At 47.3% G+C, this 18,163-nt stretch overlaps 1 protein-coding gene across 23 annotated transcripts in view; it reads left to right on the forward strand.

Annotated features, from left to right (window-relative positions):
- JAK1 (Janus kinase 1) overlaps positions 1–18,163 on the forward strand; it is an 81,547-nt gene that overhangs the window by 30,802 nt on the left and 32,582 nt on the right. The window contains exons 2-3 of one of the 23 annotated variants that reach the window (XM_080622462.1): positions 12,006–12,111; positions 12,733–12,962. The exons of 21 other annotated variants lie outside the window; for them this stretch is intronic. The gene's annotated coding sequence lies outside the window, so the exon portion shown is untranslated. The remainder of the gene's footprint in view (positions 1–12,005; positions 12,112–12,732; positions 12,963–18,163) is intronic. One more of the 23 variants, XM_080622463.1, reaches the window with a different exon arrangement.

The raw sequence follows: 18,163 nt of genomic DNA on the forward strand, positions 1-18,163 counted from the left end.
TATTGCTGCAAGCCTGGCAAAGACTGTTACATATGATTTGGAAGCACATAAACAGTTCTGGAGCACTACCTTATATGTAAAATACACAGGATCACACCTTGCCACCTGTGGTGTGCATGTCGTATTAAAGAGATTGAGCTGATCAGATATCAATTACAATCAGTCTTGGTTGAATTGTACATCTGTTAAGAAGGTTTTGTAATGGCTTTTCCTTTCTCTGATGTTTTGATCGTAAATGTACAGTTGAAGTCTAAAAGCTATGAATTCAACTGGGTGGAAATTCCCTATATGTGACCACTTGTTCCTGTAAACTCCAGTAAACAAGACTAAGATGTGCTTTAGAAGGGTTTTTTCTCTGATATTTTTGGGTGGTTTGAACGAGGAACAGCAGAGATACTGCATTCACAAAGCCTGGCTATGTGACTTGTGCATTACGAGGAGGATAATCTTGTTAGAGCGTGACTTCGTAACTTGGTGTGGCTGCAGCTACAAGAGAGGGTAAGAAGTATTTTCTCAAGTGAGATGCTTGATAATTGCCTGCCAAACCTTTTGTCAAACTAGGCATGACAACTCCTTAATTTCTAGTCCTTTTCAATGTTGGCTTTCATTTTGTAGCATACTCCTGTGAGTCATTTACTTAGAAACCATCCTTGAAGGCGGAAGGAACATGTAGGAAATTCAGATTAAATTTCAGTGGCAAGTACTGACACACACGACCCCTCTGTCCCTGAGGTATCCAAATCAGCAGTGATGTCCAGTATGTAAAGTAGGAGTTGTTACAGTGAGCACTGGGAAAACAGATACAGCAGGATGTACTTGGCGTGAGTCATAAGTGTTTGAGTCACTGCTAAAAGTGATCGAACAAGAGTGTCTCTGCTCAGCTATTTTTAATATCTGCTTACTCACATTTACTGTACTAAGCTCTTTACAGGAAAGGTACTTAAAAGCTGTAGTAAGGTCTTAAAGCTGCTTTTTGTGGCAGCAGCTTATTTTATTGATTCAAGGTGATGTCCTGCCTTTTCTGAGACTTTTAGGTCTTGGCATAATTGTTGTTCTGGTTGGTGCTTCCAGAAGTGCTGCAGTCCAGGATTCAGGCATTGCATCTAGACCTACATGGTTAAATTGGCATCAAGGCTGGACCTTGCAAATGTTGCAACCAGATCAGCAGTGGCACAGCTGTAGTGGTGAGAAGGAGTGGTGACGAGTAGCTTGGTAGTACCTAGAGGTGCTTTCCTATCTCATCAAGTAGAAGTCTGTTTCATAAAGGACATGTTTTAATATATTAACAGATATTCCTGGGTTTTGGCCACAGTGGAATATACAGCTTTTCTGTTGCAAAACCCTCCTTGCAACTTCCATGTTCCTTAGGATGCTGCCCTTCCCAGGACAGCGACAAGTTCAGTTCCTGGAGCTCTCATGACCACTGAGGAGCAGCCCTGACTCCCTTCTTTGCTTATACAGATACTCTCTTCTTTAAAGATGTTGACAGCTGTATTTGCAGGAGGAAGAAGTTGAGGAGGTTGCTTGGGGTGTGCATGTGTGTCATGGAGTTCAGCAGTGGCTTCCTGTTTACTGCTGCTGACTGAGGATTTGGGCTGGGGCCAGAGAAGGTGCAAGAGTGTGGCTTGTGGATTCCCTGTTAAACAGGTCTGCCCCTGCTCTCTCCCACCCTCCCCATCTCGTGGCAAGCTGTTGCAGAAATGAATGTAGCCATGGGTTGGGGTGTTTGCTGCAGAGCAGCAGTGAAATCAATGTTAGCTGGAAGCTGCTTTTTCTTGATGCCTGCTGTGCAGCCCTGTTCCTTGAGCTATGTGTTCACCCTGGAGCTGGGGAGGGAGGTTGGGATCACAGCCCTTCAGACCAGAGGCACTTTGGTTGAGTGCTTGGCTGATGAGCCATCTTCAGTGTGCACTTGACTCCAGAACCTCCCCCATGTGCTGGGCTGCACCCCCAGAGCATGAGCAGCAGCTCAGGGAGGGGATCCTGCCCCTCTGCTGCGCTCTGGGCAGACCCCCCCTGCAGTCCTGATCCAGCTCTGGGGCAGCAGCACAAGAGGGACGTGGAGCTGTTGGAGCGAGGGCAGAGGAGGCCATGGAGATGCTGCGAGGGCTGGAGCAGCTCTGCTCTGGAGCCAGGCTGAGAGAGCTGGGCTGGGGCAGCCTGGAGAAGAGAAGGCTCCTGAAGGGGAGACCTTAGAGCAGCTCCAGTGCCTAAAGGGGCTCCAGGAAAGCTGGAGAGGGGCTTGGGACAAGGGTCTGTAGGGACAGGCCAAGGGGAATGGCTTTAACCTGCCCGAGGGGAGACTGAGATGAGCTCTTAGGCAGAAGCTCTTCCCTGTGAGGGTGCTGAGGCGCTGGCCCAGGGTGCCCAGAGAAGCTGTGGCTGCCCCATCCCTGGCAGTGTTCAAGGCCAGGTTGGACACAGGGGCTTGGAGCAAGCTGCTCCAGTGGAAGGGGTCCCTGCCCGTGGCAGGGGTTGGAGCTGGATGAGCTTTAAGGTCCCTTCCAACCCAAACCAGTCTGGGATTCTATGAGTGGATAAACCTGGCCTGCTTGAGCTGTGGAAGCCAAGATAATTTTTGTTATCAGCCTCTTGGGAAGAAAGGCTGACCTATGGCATGTACAGCGGATATCTTGGCAGTCATCAGTGGGGGGAGCAAGGCAAGACCCAGTGATTTGTCTGTGTTGAGTCACAGCAGCAGTGAAATGGTCCTGCATCCAAAGCTGCTGTTGTGAGAGAGTCAATGGGAGGGAGGGAGGGAGAACCACAGTTAAGCCATGTCTGCTGCCGTTTGCTTCTAGAGCATTGAAATCAAATTGTACCTGATCTGACCAAGAGAATTGGCCACAAACTGCTCTTGGCCCAAACTGGAAATTGAGAAGCAGTGAGTTACTGCAAATGTTTGTAATATAAAGACACTGCTGGGAGTGCAGTCAGACTGAAAGTGGAAAATCTTTTATTCCTCTTGTGTTTTTTGACTTTGAACAGACCTTATAGCTGTGCTTTGGAGAGTGCCAGTCGCTATGCTGACATGGAGAGTGTATGTTACCCAGACTTTGTTTTTCAGCTCTCATACATTGTGTAAGCCTTGCAGGAGGATGATTCTGTTCTTCTAGGGAAGGCAAGCAAGGGAGGTGGTTTGGCCCTACCAGGATTTCATGGAAGAGTGCAGTTGGTTGTAAATTGGAAGAGATTTACAACTTTTTAGGCAGAGAAGCACTTAGGCTGAAATCGCATGGGGTGACACCCTGTGTATTGGCACATCTCTGCGTCAGGTGCTAAGTCTGGTGGAGTTTGTGTGGGTATGGATGAGTTTAAAGACCAGTTCTAGTCATTCTAGGACCAAACCATTAGTGACAGTGTGACTGTGCAGTCTGCAATACAAACAAACTCTCAAATCCATAAGCTGAACAGGGCTCCCTAAGGAGAGAAGTTGTCCCACTGGTCACGGTTGTGCGCTAAAGGCACTGATGTGTATTACCACCTCTGAACCACTGTTAGCACAATTCTTGGAGGAAGCATGTGAAATTTACTCTTGTCTGGCTAGTTAAAAATAGAGTATGTATTTGGCCAAGAGATTGAATTAATTGAGTGTAAATATCTAGTTTGCTTGACAGGGTGATACTGGGGTATAGCTCATAGTTGACAAGAGACTCACACCAGCAGTTCTCTTAATTGTTAATAAGTACACCACATCAAGGCACAGCATTCACAACTGAAGTGGATAGTGGAAATTCACTAGAGAACTCTCAGAAAATAATGGTTAGAACTTGAGGTGGTTGAAAAAATCCATAATTACTGATACGGCATCTTGAAAAGCCCTACTGCTCTGCTCACATTATCAGTTCAGATAAGTGCAAGCTTGGGAAAGTGCTTACGTCTGTGTTAATAGGTGGTGATGGAGGAGTGGGCTGGATTTTTGGGTTCCTTCTCAGCCCCATGTCCCTGCAGAACAAGTTGCTTGTGGCAAAGTCTGCCTGTGTTGAAACACTACATAGAATCCTGGAGTCAGGAGAATTGTGTTGGAAGGGACCTTAAAGCTCATCCAGTTCCAACCCCCTCCAATGGGCAGGGACCCCTTCCACTGGAGCAGCTTGCTCCAAGCCCCTGTGTCCAACCTGGCCTTGAACACTGCCAGGGATGGGGCAGCCACAGCTTCTCTGGGCACCCTGTGCCAGCGCCTCAGCACCCTCACAGGGAAAAACTTCTGCCTTATGCCTAACCTGAACTTCACCTGTTTAAGTTTTAAACCCATTACCCATTGTCCTATCACTACAGTCCTTGATGAAGAGTCCCTCCCCAGCATCCTTGTAGGCCCCCTTCAGACACTGGAAGCTGCTCTGAGGTCTCCACGCAGCCTTCTCTCTTCCAGGCTGAACAGCCCCAACTTTCTCAGCCTGTCTCCATACAGGAGGTGCTCCAGCCCCTGATCATCCTCGTGGCCTCCTCTGGACTTGTTCCAACAGCTCCACATCCTTCTTATGTTGAGGACACCAGAACTGCACACAGTGCTGCAATTGTGGTCTCATGAGAGCAGAGTAGAGGGGCAGAATCACCTCCTTTGACCTGCTGGTTACGCTCCTTTGGATGCAGTCCAGGATACATTTACTTCAGTTGTCTCAGGAGATAAAACTGATGCTAGAAGAATATTGGGGCGTTCTTCCATTTCAAGGATGAAAAAACTGTTAGATAAGACTTTAACTGCAGCAGTTGACAGCGTGGCCTTCAGCATATGGCATTGCTGTGATGGTTGGCAAGCCTGTAGAAGAAGCAGTACTAAACCATGGAGGATGTGCTGTTTTAGTATACGAAGGGCATTCCAGATGTGACTGATGCTATCTTTGCATTTAAAGGAGTAGCTGATGACTGTGTGTGTGTGAGCATGTAAGTGAAAAAGCAGCAGGCACCATCTGTAGGGTTGGACACAGGAGGCCAAAACAGCAGAGAAAGGAGCATCTGGCTTTGCTGTTGAAGAGCCACCACAGTTCAGACTCTGCTTTTTGTTCACCAATGGAAACATAAGGATCCTTGGTTTTTGGCAGAGCTCGAGTTGCTTATTCAGCTTTCTAAATAGCTTCATTTGGCTTTCAACAATTTGCTTCCTTGGTTGCAAGTGGCTTCTGCCAATTTACTTGTATTTGATGATGTTTAGGAAGAAAAGAGCCTGCAACTGTGACAAATGATGTTTTTTCAGTCTTTGTCACATATTTTGTCAAAGAAAAATGATTCAGGGGGAGATCTGTACCATGCCATTTCTTTATTGCCTCTACATGTGATATTTATGGCTTACCTCCTCTTTTTAAGTAAGGTAGGCAATATAAGGATTCATTAAAGCCTGAGAACATCATAGTAATTGCAAGCAAACTGAAGTATATCCTGGAGGAGAATCTGCTCATCCAGCTTCTGAATCTCCAGTTTAAAGAGACAAGTTGGATGGACTCTTCATCAGGGACTGTAGTGACAGGACAAGGGGTAACGGGTTCAAACTGAAACGGGGAAGTTTAGATTGGATCTAAGGAAGAAATTCTTTACTGTGAGGGTGGTGAGGCACTGGAATGGGTTGCCCAGGGAGGTTGTGAATGCTCCATCCTTGGTGGTGTTCAAGGCCAGGTTGGATGAGGCCTTGGGTGACCTGGTTTAGTGTGGGGTGTCCCTGCCCATGGCAGGGGGTTGGAACTGGATGATCTTAAGGTCCTTTCCAACCCTAACTATTCTATGATTCTATAAGCTTAGATGCAGATGGCTGAGATCCTTTCTCAGACAGAGGAAAGACTCAAAAACTTCATCCAACCTACTTCAGATTTCCATTTTAGAGTAAGATAAGATAGATCGTGGACTCAATTGTCTGGAGTGACAGGAGAGGAAACAACAACGTGCACGTATTGTCAGGGTTCCCTCTCAGCTCTGAGAAACCTGCTTGGAAGACAGGTTCTTTCTTAACAAACTGCTTACTTGAGGCTGAGGTGAGTAAAGGTCACTGCAAACTCATTCTTAAGTTGTTATACCCACACTGCTCATTTGTGGAAGAAGAGGTATAACTCTGCTCTGCTTCTTGAAGAGATGGGTGCCTGTACCATCATTTTGCAGGCAGAGACTAAAAATAAACCAGTTTCAAGTTCTATCACTGTGATCCTTTCTCTCTAAAGGTCAGTTTAGACACTGTTCTCTGCACTCTTCTGTTTCCCACACCCTTGCTGCCACCCCTGGTTGCCCTTTGGCATGCATGAAATAAAGCATGAGCAGTCTTTGGTGGCAAGGCTGCAGCAGGGACTGTGTGGCTGAGCTGACCTGCTGCCTGCCCTAAAAGGCTCCGACCTTGGTGAGATGGTGAAGAGAGCAGAAAATAAGCTGGAAAAAATCCATAAGTTGGACTGAATCACCTTAGGGGGACTTCAGTGTTGTGTCTCGTTTTCCTTCACACAAGCCAATTGCAACTAGTTATAGTTCCTTCCTCTGACTAATAGTGATGAAGATGTTTACAGCTAACCATTACTAAAGGTGTATTCTGGTGATTAGTCAGTAATAAAAAGTAATTGCTAAGTGTGTTTATCCCCACAGATGGGCAATAAAGAACAGCATTTCCCACATGTATTAAAACCTACGTCTCGATGGCAGTAAATCTTTCTCAGCTCCAGTCACACACATGCTTTGAAGTATATACTCAGGTTATGAGCATGCCAGCGGGTACACACTGTACTGTTGAGAAGTAGGTGGTGAAATTAAAAGCTAAAAACTACAGTTAGGTTCCAACAGCAGTGTCTGAATTTGACTTTGGTTTTCCTTTCTGGAGACTGATCTCCCTTCTGGTCTCTGCCATGCCAGTGGGAGCCAGGAGGACATGGATTTTAGATGCATTTCTCTTGAGACAAAAAGAAGCCTGCTCAAGGGTGAGGCGCTGGCCCAGGGTGCCCAGGGAAGCTGTGACTGCCTCATCCCTGGCAGTGTTCAAGGCCAGGTTGGATGGGACTTGGAGCAGCCTGCTGTAGTGGAAGGTGTCCCTGCCCGTGGCAAGGGATTGGGTGAGGAACTGGATGAGCTTTAAGACCCCTTCCAACTGAAACCATTCTATAATTCTGGTTATGCTTTGTTAGTTTGTTTTCACATGCATGGATAACAAAATATGGTGTCTGGAAGATGACACTGGGACTCATTACCTAAAGTGACATTGAGCTATCTCCAGAGACCTTTCCCATTAAGAAGCCCACCCACTCATACACGTGCTAACCTCCTACATCAAGCCCTTGCTTTTCAAAGACATGTAAAAGCAAATACAACGTTTGAGCCGCGTTGTGGTCCTCATGGTTTGTTGAGCAGACCTCCTTAAGCACACAGCTTTGGTCCAAGTGTATGGGTCTTATCCCTAGGCATCACACATGAAGACAGAGGTAGGACTGTCAGAGGCATCTTCCTTGGCTTGGCTGGTTTCTAACACAAGTGCTAAGCCTGTCTCTCTCTTCCCAGTTTTCCAAACTTAGAACACTTTTTTCTATACACAGTGAACCAGTGTAGTCCAATAAATTCCCTTGGGAGCTTTTGGGGTTGGAAAACTTGCTCTCCTCTGAGCATGTCTCTGGTGCACCCATGTGGCTAAATACAGACATTTTTTTCCTTATAGTTTATTAGAGCATTCATTACCTGGATAACCTGAATGCTTTCAGTTTTAAATAGTAGCCCCTTCTTGCTACATCTACCATTATTAGAACATTCACCCTCAATATGTGAACTGCTTTAGCACCAGTGGGAACAGCAGGCCACCTTTTATTTCCAAACATGATGACTGCCATTTACTGTAGTGAAAAAAATGAAACCTGGTGTCTGAGAAAGCAAAAGCCAATTCAAAATATAGTAGTTAATAGGTATAGTAAGACAAGGCTGAGATGCTATTGTGACTCTTTCACTAGTTTCCAAGCAGATAGGTTTTAGTTGGAGGTCAGTGTATTGATTTTTCAGAGCTCTGGGTGGCATAGCTACTGTAGAGCTTGTTTCTCTCTAAGTGAATCTCAGATGGCTGTGGCTTTCCATGGCAACACTAGCAAGAGAACATCTGTGTGTAAATTGTCTCAGAAGCAACAGAAAATGATCTGTGGATGTGATGCAGCAGTTTCTGAATAGACTTGAGGATTGGTTGGTCACTCTCTGGGATGGTGACCTGCCCAGCGTGTGACTGCAGTGGCAAGGGCTGACCAGTGAGATGGGCAGGGAAGGCTGGAGTCGCTCAGCTTACAGTCATGGAGAAGAGAGCTACAGCCTATTTTCTAATGTTAGCAACAGTTTGCATGATGTAGCAGAAATCATCATGCAGCTTATACCTGGCAGAGGATGAGGTCATGCTGCTTTTCAGACTAGTATTTCATAGAATCCCAGCCTGGTTTGTGTTGGAAGGGGCCTTAAAGCTCATCCAGTTCCATCCCCTGCCACGGGCAGGGACACCTTCCACTGGAGCAGCTTGCTCCAAGCCCCTGTGTCCAACCTGGCCTTGAGCACTGTCAAAAGCCCCTCTTTGAGCTTGGTGTCTTTTATTTGGTAGCGGTAAGTAAGGCTGTACCTTAATTTGTTTTCCTGAATCGGATTAACCTGGAGCTGTGTTGGTAAGACCGCACGTCACTGTGCTCAGCTCTGAAATCCCATTGGATTTGTTCTTGTTGCTCCACTCCTGTTTTACCATGTATGATGGCCTTTACTGATGGCTTTCCACTGTGACTTACAGGACCAGATAGTTACTATTAGCACTCTCTCTGCAACCAGAGCACCAGCTGCTTTACAGGGATTTCTGCACTTCAAATCTCAGCTTTTTACTTTGTTACTTTGGAAATTATATATATTAGTATGTAATGGAAAGGGCTTCACTTGAGACACTGTCTTTAACCTTGAGACTGTTTCTGTACCATCTGGCCATACCTCCTCCAACCAGAATTGCATGCAGTGTTCATTTGGGGCAACCAGCATTACAGCAGGGTGATTGTAACTTACTAAATGATGAGTAAAGAACAAAGAGAGGGGAAGGAGACTTTGAAAATCAAATTGCTTTTGCTGTTGATAGAAAATCCCAAGGTGGCTCTGAAATTGTATGGTTTTGCAACTGTGTTATAGAAAGAATGTTTGCTGGTTAGGGGATGTCTTTGTTGGTGGTTTGCTCTGAGCAGAAAGGCAAAGATAACTGGTAAAGTTTTGTTTGCTTTTGTATATGACTTGTTTTAAATGGCGAGCCCCGAAGAGGGAACTTTAACAATATGTTCTCACCACATTACAAAAAGAAGAGAAGAAAAAGGCAAACCATCAAAAAACACTTACCAGAGTGCAAAGCCACCACAGGAAGCACACGACTACCAGAAGTCTGTGTGAATAAAGCAATCGAGGGGATGCAAATGTCTTGGTATATGCAGAGTAGACGTTGACCACATCGATAAAACTCTTTAAGGCCTTTACAAGCCATAAAATCACAGAGTGGTTTGGGTTGGAAGGGAGCTTAAAGGTCACCCAGCTCCAACCCCTGCCACGGGCCCGGACACCTTCCACTAGAGCAGCTTGCTCCAAGCCCCTGTGTCCAACTTGGCCTTGAACACTGCCAGGGATGGGGCAGCCACAGCTTCTCTGGGCACCCTGGGCCAGCGCCTCAGCACCCTCACAGGGAAGAGCTTGTGCCTAAGAGCTCATCTCAGTCTCCCCTCGGACAGGTTAAAGCCATTCCCCTTGGCCTGTCCCTACAGGCCCTTGTCCCAAGCCCCTCTCCAGCTTTCCTGCAGCCCCTTTAGGCACTGGAGCTGCTCTAAGGTCTCCCCTTCAGGAGCCTTCTCTTCTCCAGGCTGCCCCAGCCCAGCTCTCTCAGCCTGGCTCCAGAGCAGAGCTGCTCCAGCCCTCACAGCATCTCCATGGCCTCCTCTGGACTTTCTTAAGTGTTTATGGCAACAAGTTAGCGACGCTTACTTTTAAACCAGATACAGTGCAAAGATGTGCCAGTGTTTCAACTCATTCTTCTGAGGGCTGCTATGGTCAACCTGAGGCTGCTCATGGTGAACATCAGTAACTCCTGCTCCTCAGGATGTGCTGTGCTGCCAGCACGGCTTCTGGGCAGCTCAGCCCCCTTGCAGGATAACCCTAGGCAAGTTCCTTCTCTGAGGTAAAGACATTTTGCTGTAGCAGAATCTCCTCTCCCACCAGTTCCTTCTCTGAGGCTAAGTGGCTTCCATGCATGTGGGGGATGGCATAGAGGATGAGGAGGGAGCATGGGGCTTGCTTGCTTTCTCTTTCTGCTGCCACCATCGTAATGCTCAGCCTGTGCAGTTAGTGCTGCCAGCTCTAGGAAGGAGGAAGCAGGGGGTGGAGAGATCTGGGACAAGTCTCCATTTTGTGACACGATTTGAAAGCGAAAAAGGTTTAAAACATCTGTAGCTGCTCTCAAGGAAGTGGCCACAGGGCTGAGCACGGTGGAAATGACCACGTGTGGTTGTGGAGCCCGGAGCTCTGCTAGAGTGGCCTGTGACCAGCGGCGAGTCTCAGAGGAGGGAGCTCTGCAGTAGCTCTGTGGTCACCAAGAAGTCCCAACCCCTTTGCATGTTTTCATACTCTTGAGCTAGAAAGTAGCGCGTGTGAAGTCCACCTACTCAGACCATTGGTGTTTGGAGGAGCTGTCGCTTCTAACTCTACCTCTCATGTTAGAGGCTGCGGAGTGGGATGTGGGAGACCCAGGCTGGTTACCAATGCTGGCGCTGATTTCCTGGGTAAGTGGGCAAGACACTGAATTTCTCCTTCTCATCGACTCATTTGCAGAAGAGACACGCTGATAAGGCTTCTCGTGCCGTCTCACCTGTCTTGACTTTGCGAGACATCAGCTGTTTGCTTGTTTTGGTTTGTTTCTTACTAAAGATGTCAGATGTGATCAGAAATCCGGGTGCCATCATAATAAATCTAAGCTTGCTTTTTCCTTAAAAATTTCCTTAAACGATTCCCTTGTTGAGGAGCAACAGTGGATTGTGGAGATGGTCCTTGTGCATGTGTTGCAACAGGGGGGTACAAACAGCCCCCTCCCAAGTATAATCTTAGTCTAAGAACAGTGCAGTGCCAGGATGGCACATACAAGATCTGGGGTTCATCTCTTCTCCACATGCACAGGCTGCTGAGCAAATGAAATCAGTGAAGTGAATAAGGTGGACTTGGGGGTGTTGGTTGATGAGAAAATGAACATGAGCCGGCTGCAGTGCGCGCTCGCAGCCCAGAAAGCAACCGTATCCTGGGCTGCATCAAGAGCAGCGTGACCAGCAGGTCGAAGGAGGTGATCCTGCCCCTCTGCTCTGCTCTCGTGAGACCTCACTTGGAGCACTGTGTGCAGTTCTGGTGTCCTCAACATAAAAAGGACATGGAACTGTTGGAACAAGTCCAGAGGAGGCCACGAGGATGCTCAGGGGCTGGAGCACCTCCTGTATGGAGACAGGCTGAGAAAGTTGGGGCTGTTCAGCCTGGAGAAGAGAAGCTGCGTGGAGACCTCATAGCAGCCTTCCAGTATCTGAAGGGGGCCTACAAGGATGCTGGGGAGGGACTCTTCATCAGGGACTGTAGTGACAGGACAAGGGGTAACGGGTTCAAACTGAAACAGGGGAAGTTTAGATTGGATCTAAGGAAGAAATTCTTTCCTGAGAGGGTGGTGAGGCACTGGAATGGGTTGCCCAGGGAGGTTGTGAGTGCTCCATCCCTGGCGGTGTTCAAGGCCAGGTTGGATGAGGCCTTGGGTGGCCTGGTTTAGTGTGGGGTGTCCCTGCCCATGGCAGGGGGGTTGGAACTGGATGATCTCAAGGTCCTTTCCAACCCTAACTATTCTATGATTCTATGAGATGGACTGTGGCTTGGCTTATAAGGAGAACTTGCAGGAGAGCCAGTAGATGCGTAGCGAGTCTCCAGACATCAGGTTGCTTCATCAAAGATTTCAGCATGGTGACATCTCTGAGATTTTAAGGCTTGGGAGAGCAGGACAAAGTGACTTCTCTTGCTCCAGTCTGATCTTGCACTTACAGACCTTCATCTGGAAACCACGGATGATCAAAGTGCTTCGCCTCTCTCCTGGTGGCTTGTCCTGCTCAGAAAAACTACTGGTAGTTCCTAAATATTCAGGAAGCAAAGGTACCTTGAATTGGGTTGTTTTGGGGAGGAGGAAGGTAAGTGTTGAAGCTTTGTAGAAGTCCCATCACAGCACTGGGTGTTGAATCTCCCTTGTGCTCCTAAACCCCAGTTCCCTCCTGGCCAGGCAGCTGCTCTTGCCACGTACATGCACAGCACAGTTGTGTGACAACATAGTCTTCAGTGGGTGGAGAATGCTCTGTGTGTTGTGGTTTTTCTTCCATTCTTTCCATGTTCATTTCCACCCCTGTCTTTCTGATGGATCTGTGCAAGGAATACGGTGTGTTTTCCTCTCTTGGAGAAGGTAGAGCCCTTCCCTGGGCTTCGGCACCTCTTTGTAGACCCAAGGGCTGTGCTGACTTTGGGCTTGGGCCTACAAGCAAACACTCTTTGAGCTGAAAGAGTTCCTGTGCGTTAGTGGAGCTCATGTACGTGACCCCATGTTCGCTCTCTGCCCTAGTTGAGGCACATGATGTGAGCTTTCACTGAAGTTTTAACTGGGGCATGAAGAGCACATCCGTAGTCTTGCCACGTCCAGTTCTAGTGACCTCAGGAGGATCACTTGCCAGATAAGCCCAGAAAGAGCAAGCTTTGCACCCCCATAACACTTTCTCTTCCGAAAAGACACAGATTTGGAGGTCTTTGCCACTGGGACTGATTTTCCTGAAGGTTTTCCCGCGCATCTGAGCTGAACTTCAGGAAACCCCTTAAATCAGTGCAGTGCCACCAGGAAGAGGCTGTGTTTCCTGAAGATCTGCTTCATTGCTGGGAAGATGACATGGCTCTTTGCCAGCGAGCTTCCATCACATCTGAAAGGTGCATGCTTCTAGCCGCTTGCTAGCGTGGGGATGGAGGTGAGTGGCGTGGAGAAGAACATAAAGGAAGGAAAAGGATCATTAATGCTGTGTCCTGGGCAGGAATAAAAACAGATTGTCCATGTAAATCTCTTAAAGCTGGAATGCCCCTTCACTCCCGTCTTAGTAATAAAGCTCTTATTTAGATGGTTGGCTTGTGGTGAAAAAAAACCTGAATGAACTTTCATCTAGTTTGTGGTAATAGGGTTTGGAGTATTGGCTACATGGTAGTTACATAAAATTCATGCCATTGTTTGGTAGGTTTCCATGATGGATAGAAGCTTGGTAGAGGCATATGTTTGCCTCCAAACTGATGTTTAAGCTGAAAAGTGGTTAGTATTGACTATACAAGGATTTATTGTAAGCTTCTCAAGAATTGTGTTATTAAAAGCTCTTATTATAGCAGAAGTTGCACACATTTATAGTTTAGAAGCAAGTTATGGAAGTTGTTGGTCACTATAAATGCCCAAAGGAACATCAGGCTGGAAACATTACGTAATTCAGAGGGAAAAGTGACTTTGTGTTCATGTCTATGCTCACACATCAGTAACAGCCTTTACAGACAGGCTGATAAAGATGGTAAATTAACAGGCAGCTATCCGAGCGAGCTGAAAAACTTCTTCCCACATGGGTGACACATCAGGAAATTCAGAGAAGTTGCTGAAAGTGCATTGGAAAAGCAGAGGAAATGGGCATGGTTCATTCTCATAGTGAGACAGTGAATTGAGTGGGTTCTTGAAGTGTTGGGTCTGGTCCGGAGCAGTCAGTAAGTGAAGCAGGCAGCAGGAGTCTGCCTCCTCTGCTTTTCAGAGTTATATTGCTAAAAATGGAAATATAGAACATCTATTAACATAAGTGTGTGAATAATGGAGGCTGGCTGACATACCCTGCCCTGATCAAGATGCTGCATGGGCTGGAGCAGCTCTGCTCTGGAGCCAGGCTGAGAGAGCTGGGCTGGGGCAGCCTGGAGAAGAGAAGGCTCCTGAAGGGGAGACCTGAGAGCAGCTCCAGTGCCTAAAGGGGCTGCAGGAAACCTGGAGAGGGGCTTGGGACAAGGGCCTGTAGGGCCAGGCCAAGGGGAATGGCTTTAACCTGCCCGAGGGGAGACTGAGATGAGCTCTTAGGCAGAAGCTCTTCCCTGTGAGGGTGCTGAGGCGCTGGCCCAGGGTGCCCAGAGAAGCTGTGGCTGCCCCATCCCTGGCAGTGTTCAAGGCCAGGTTGGACACAGGGGCTTGGAGCAAGCTGCTCTAGTGGAAGGTGTCCCTGCCTGTGGCTGGGGTTGGAGCTGGATGAGTCCCTTCCAACTAAAACTGTTCTGTGATTCTATGATTCTGTTATCCTATGTACCCTGTTTTTCAGTTAAGAAAAATAGCTATGCGTTAAGGTATTTTTGCTGAAAATATCCCTTATATTTGTTCTCAGCCTCGTGTTTAAAACAAAGCTTTACAACATAGATCAGTCACATCACAGAATGAGTACTATAGAAAAACCCAAGGGGAATTATTAGTGTGTCTGGTTTGGGGCAGTGGTGAGCAGCATGTGGTGAGGTCACTCTGAAGAAAAGAAGAAAGTGGAATGTGCAATTCCACTGAATTGCACATTCAGTGGAAGAGTACTGTGGGAACAAATAGTATGTGAAGATGATGAAATATTGCATGTGCACAAAAAGGACCCAAATAGAGTTTAAAAGACAACCTCATTCTGCCCTGTAGCATTTGGGTTCTTGAATTTCCAGAAATGGTACTTCAAAAGTTTTTTGTGCAGTACGACTGGAAAGAAACACCCCCAGAGAAGAGCATCAATAGCAGTTATTAGTCTTAAAGTGTTTGTTATTAGTGAGTGGGAGATCTGAGAGCTGAGGTAGGGTAGTGAGCAGAGCCATGGGTCAGAAGAAGACAGTGGCACCGTAGGCTGAACCTTCTGCTGTCCTCAGGCGTACTTGGACAAGAGTTTAGACCTGACGGAGCTCTGTGCATGGTCATTTTCTACTTCTTTACCTTTTTCTTTCCTGTGAGTGTTCGTTCATCGAGGTTGGTCCAACCTTTGTCTACTGCAGTGGTGGTTGTGCCTTCCCAGGGCTGCTGGAGGAGGTGGCTGGTCAGCGGTGCGATGGCCCTGTCGGTGATGTGGGATTTTAATGTGCTGCTGTGCTGTTGTGTTGTTACTGTCATTTTCTCTCATTAAAATGTATGAAATAGAGCACTTTTATGAAGTGATTTGATGATTTTTTTGAATTTATGAAGGTTCTATTTTAAATGAGTCTCTAATAAGTTAGCATAGAATCCCAGACTGGTTTGGGTTGAAGGGACCTTAGAGCTCCCCCAGTTCCAAACCCCTGCCACGGGCAGGGACACCTTCCACTACGGCAGGTTGCTCCAAACCCATTTCCAGCCTGGCCTTGAACACTGACAGGGATTCTGGGTTATAGTACATGAGATGTATGCCCCATTTCATGTGGTCTGTGACAAGTTCTTGACTTGAGTGTTGAAAAACCATAATATTGAGACCTTTTGGACTGGCATAAACTATGACTGCTACCAAAATGTTCATGCCCTGCATGCCTAAGGAAGCCCTTTCTGTTACGTTCTTAGCATAAACAATCATAAACATCCCCTGGCTCTGTCCCTGTCATGAAACCAGAAACTAAATCATCTCGGAGGGAGAAAAAAGAGGAAGAACTTGCACATGGCGCTTCAAACCGAGTTCTGGTTTGGTCAGGTTTTGTCTGGGATTTTCCTCTCCTCACATTTTAGGGACTTTTGCCCCTGAAACAGACCTTCCATCTTTGCATTTTGCTACCATGATTTTTGCTTATGGTGGAAGGGTTTGTGTTTTCTCTTTGCCCATCAGAATGTTTTATGAGTGGAGAACAAAGGGTGCTGGATCCATGGGGTCGTGCTGGCATGCCAAGCAGCTTTAAGGCACCTGAGGGCATTTCTCCTGGCAGGCATCTCCTCTGCTTCTCCTTTGGGAACTGGAGCAGCTCTGCTGGGAGAAATTTAAGTGTGTCCCAACTGAGAGTGAGAAAACTGAGCTGGGGTAAAACCCCAACACATCCCTTTGTGTGCTCACATGGGGAGCCCAAGCTATGTGCCATCAGCAGCCTTGTCTGAACTCAGTCTTCTGAGTGAGAAGTCATCTTAAAAATGCCTTTTGGAGCTTGTAGCCAGTTTCTGTTGGTATCTGACATCTTGAGCTACCTCCCAGCTGATGGTTTTATCCTGTTTCCTTCTTCAAGTGAAGCTCTGTTTGCGTTTCAGGGTATGTTGTGGAGAGGAACACTTGGCAGAGCTAGTTGCAGCTGTCCCAGCTGCACAGGAGGCTTTGGGGCCAGGCTGGCTTTCCTGGGCTCCTCCATCCACGACAGCAGCTGAACTTCTTCCCTATGGCTCCAGGAAGATTTGCAAATAGTTTCTCAAGTATTTTATTTATGCCATTGCCTTTTATTTCATTGATTTTTGAGGCAAACAAAAGTTTCAGGGAGTTACCTAATAAATAGTGTTGTGTATATGTGTGTATATATATATATATGGGGTTTTTTTTGCCTTAGAAATAACAGAACTATTGGGCTTGAACCACAGTGCTTTTACTAAGGAGGTCTTGGCAGTTCCTTGGCAGGAACTTGAGGTTTTACCAATTATTGTTCTCTCTGCTTATTTCACTGTTTTAATAGTGTAATAGTCAAACCAGAACCAACCTGATTTTGAAGAACCTACCTTTAGAACTCACTCCTCCTGTTTTGCAACTTGTCATCTTCCTGATACCAAAATATTGTGAAAATTATATTTCCTCATCTGTGTATGAGGAAAAAAAATGCTTTTTTGGCTCCAGATCTGGTCACAGACCTCCCTCAAAGAAATGAAATGTGAGTTTTGGCAATCGTGGGCAAGTGGTTTTGGTTTTGTGCCTGTGCGTGCTGAAAGGCGCTCATTTTGTGGTTGTCACCCATTACGTGCAGGATGAACCATTGTCCCCCTCTGCTGGTGGTGCACTGGGTGGGGATGTGCTCACTCTGTGCTACTCTGAGGCTGGAATTCAGACTTTAAAGAAGGGGACAGGTTGGTCTGTGTACATTGGTCAGGATTTTAAATGAGCAGAGAAACCCTGTGCTTTATGGAGTACTCAGAAGGCTGTAATGCATCAGGTTTTGAGGTGTGGAGTTAACAAGTGGTATCTTGAGAAAAGCCATCCTGCCTTCCACTGAGTCCAGAGGAGGCCATGGAGATGCTGCGAGGGCTGGAGCAGCTCTGCTCTGGAGCCAGGCTGAGAGAGCTGGGCTGGGGCAGCCTGGAGAAGAGAAGGCTCCTGAAGGGGAGACCTGAGAGCAGCTCCAGTGCCTAAAGGGGCTGCAGGAAACCTGGAGAGGGGCTTGGGACAAGGGCCTGTAGGGACAGGCCAAGGGGAATGGCTTGAACCTGCCCGAGGGGAGACTGAGATGAGCTCTTAGGCAGAAGCTCTTCCCTGTGAGGGTGCTGAGGCGCTGGCCCAGGGTGCCCAGAGAAGCTGTGGCTGCCCCATCCCTGGCAGTGTTCAAGGCCAGGTTGGACACAGGGGCTTGGAGCAAGCTGCTCTAGTGGAAGGGGTCCCTGCCCGTGGCAGGGGTTGGAGCTGGAGGAGCTTTAAGGTCCCTTCAACACAAACCAGGCTGGGATTCTGTGATATCTTGCAGTGTGCATCACAAAAGACTTTTCACCATGAGAAACAGACATCAGGTGAAGAGAAAATATGCTCTGAACAAAAGAAATGCTGCCCTGTCAGTCAGACTGTTCCCAGCAGAGACCGAGTGCATCCATGTTGTCCTGCATTGTGTCCCCTGGAGTCGTGCTGCTCAAGGAGAAGGATGGGTTAAGTGTTGGGAAGTGCTGCAGTAATGAGCAGGGGAAAGTGGAGCTTATGGTGCAGGAAGAGACAAGTGGAACATGGCACAAGCCAGGCAAAATGCAGCCTGAGAAAGGATACAGCCGGTATCTGTAAGTTCATCAGGGAAACACTTGAAAGGGAGGGAGATCATCTGCAGGATACACACGAGAAACAATGGTCTCCTGAGGCTCTAAACCCATTAAAGTGTCAAAGGATAAAAATCCCCTTCAGGTTTCTGACACGAAGCATGATGTGTAATGTGATGCCTGAGGTTGCAAGAGCCAGAGTGGAATGGCCATGGAGAGCTCTGAGTCACGCACCGGGAACAGTCGGATGTGCCG

Source organism: Psittacula echo, assembly GCF_963264785.1.
Source record: "Psittacula echo genome assembly, chromosome: 7".
In the NCBI taxonomy this organism is placed as follows: domain Eukaryota; kingdom Metazoa; phylum Chordata; class Aves; order Psittaciformes; family Psittacidae; genus Psittacula; species Psittacula echo.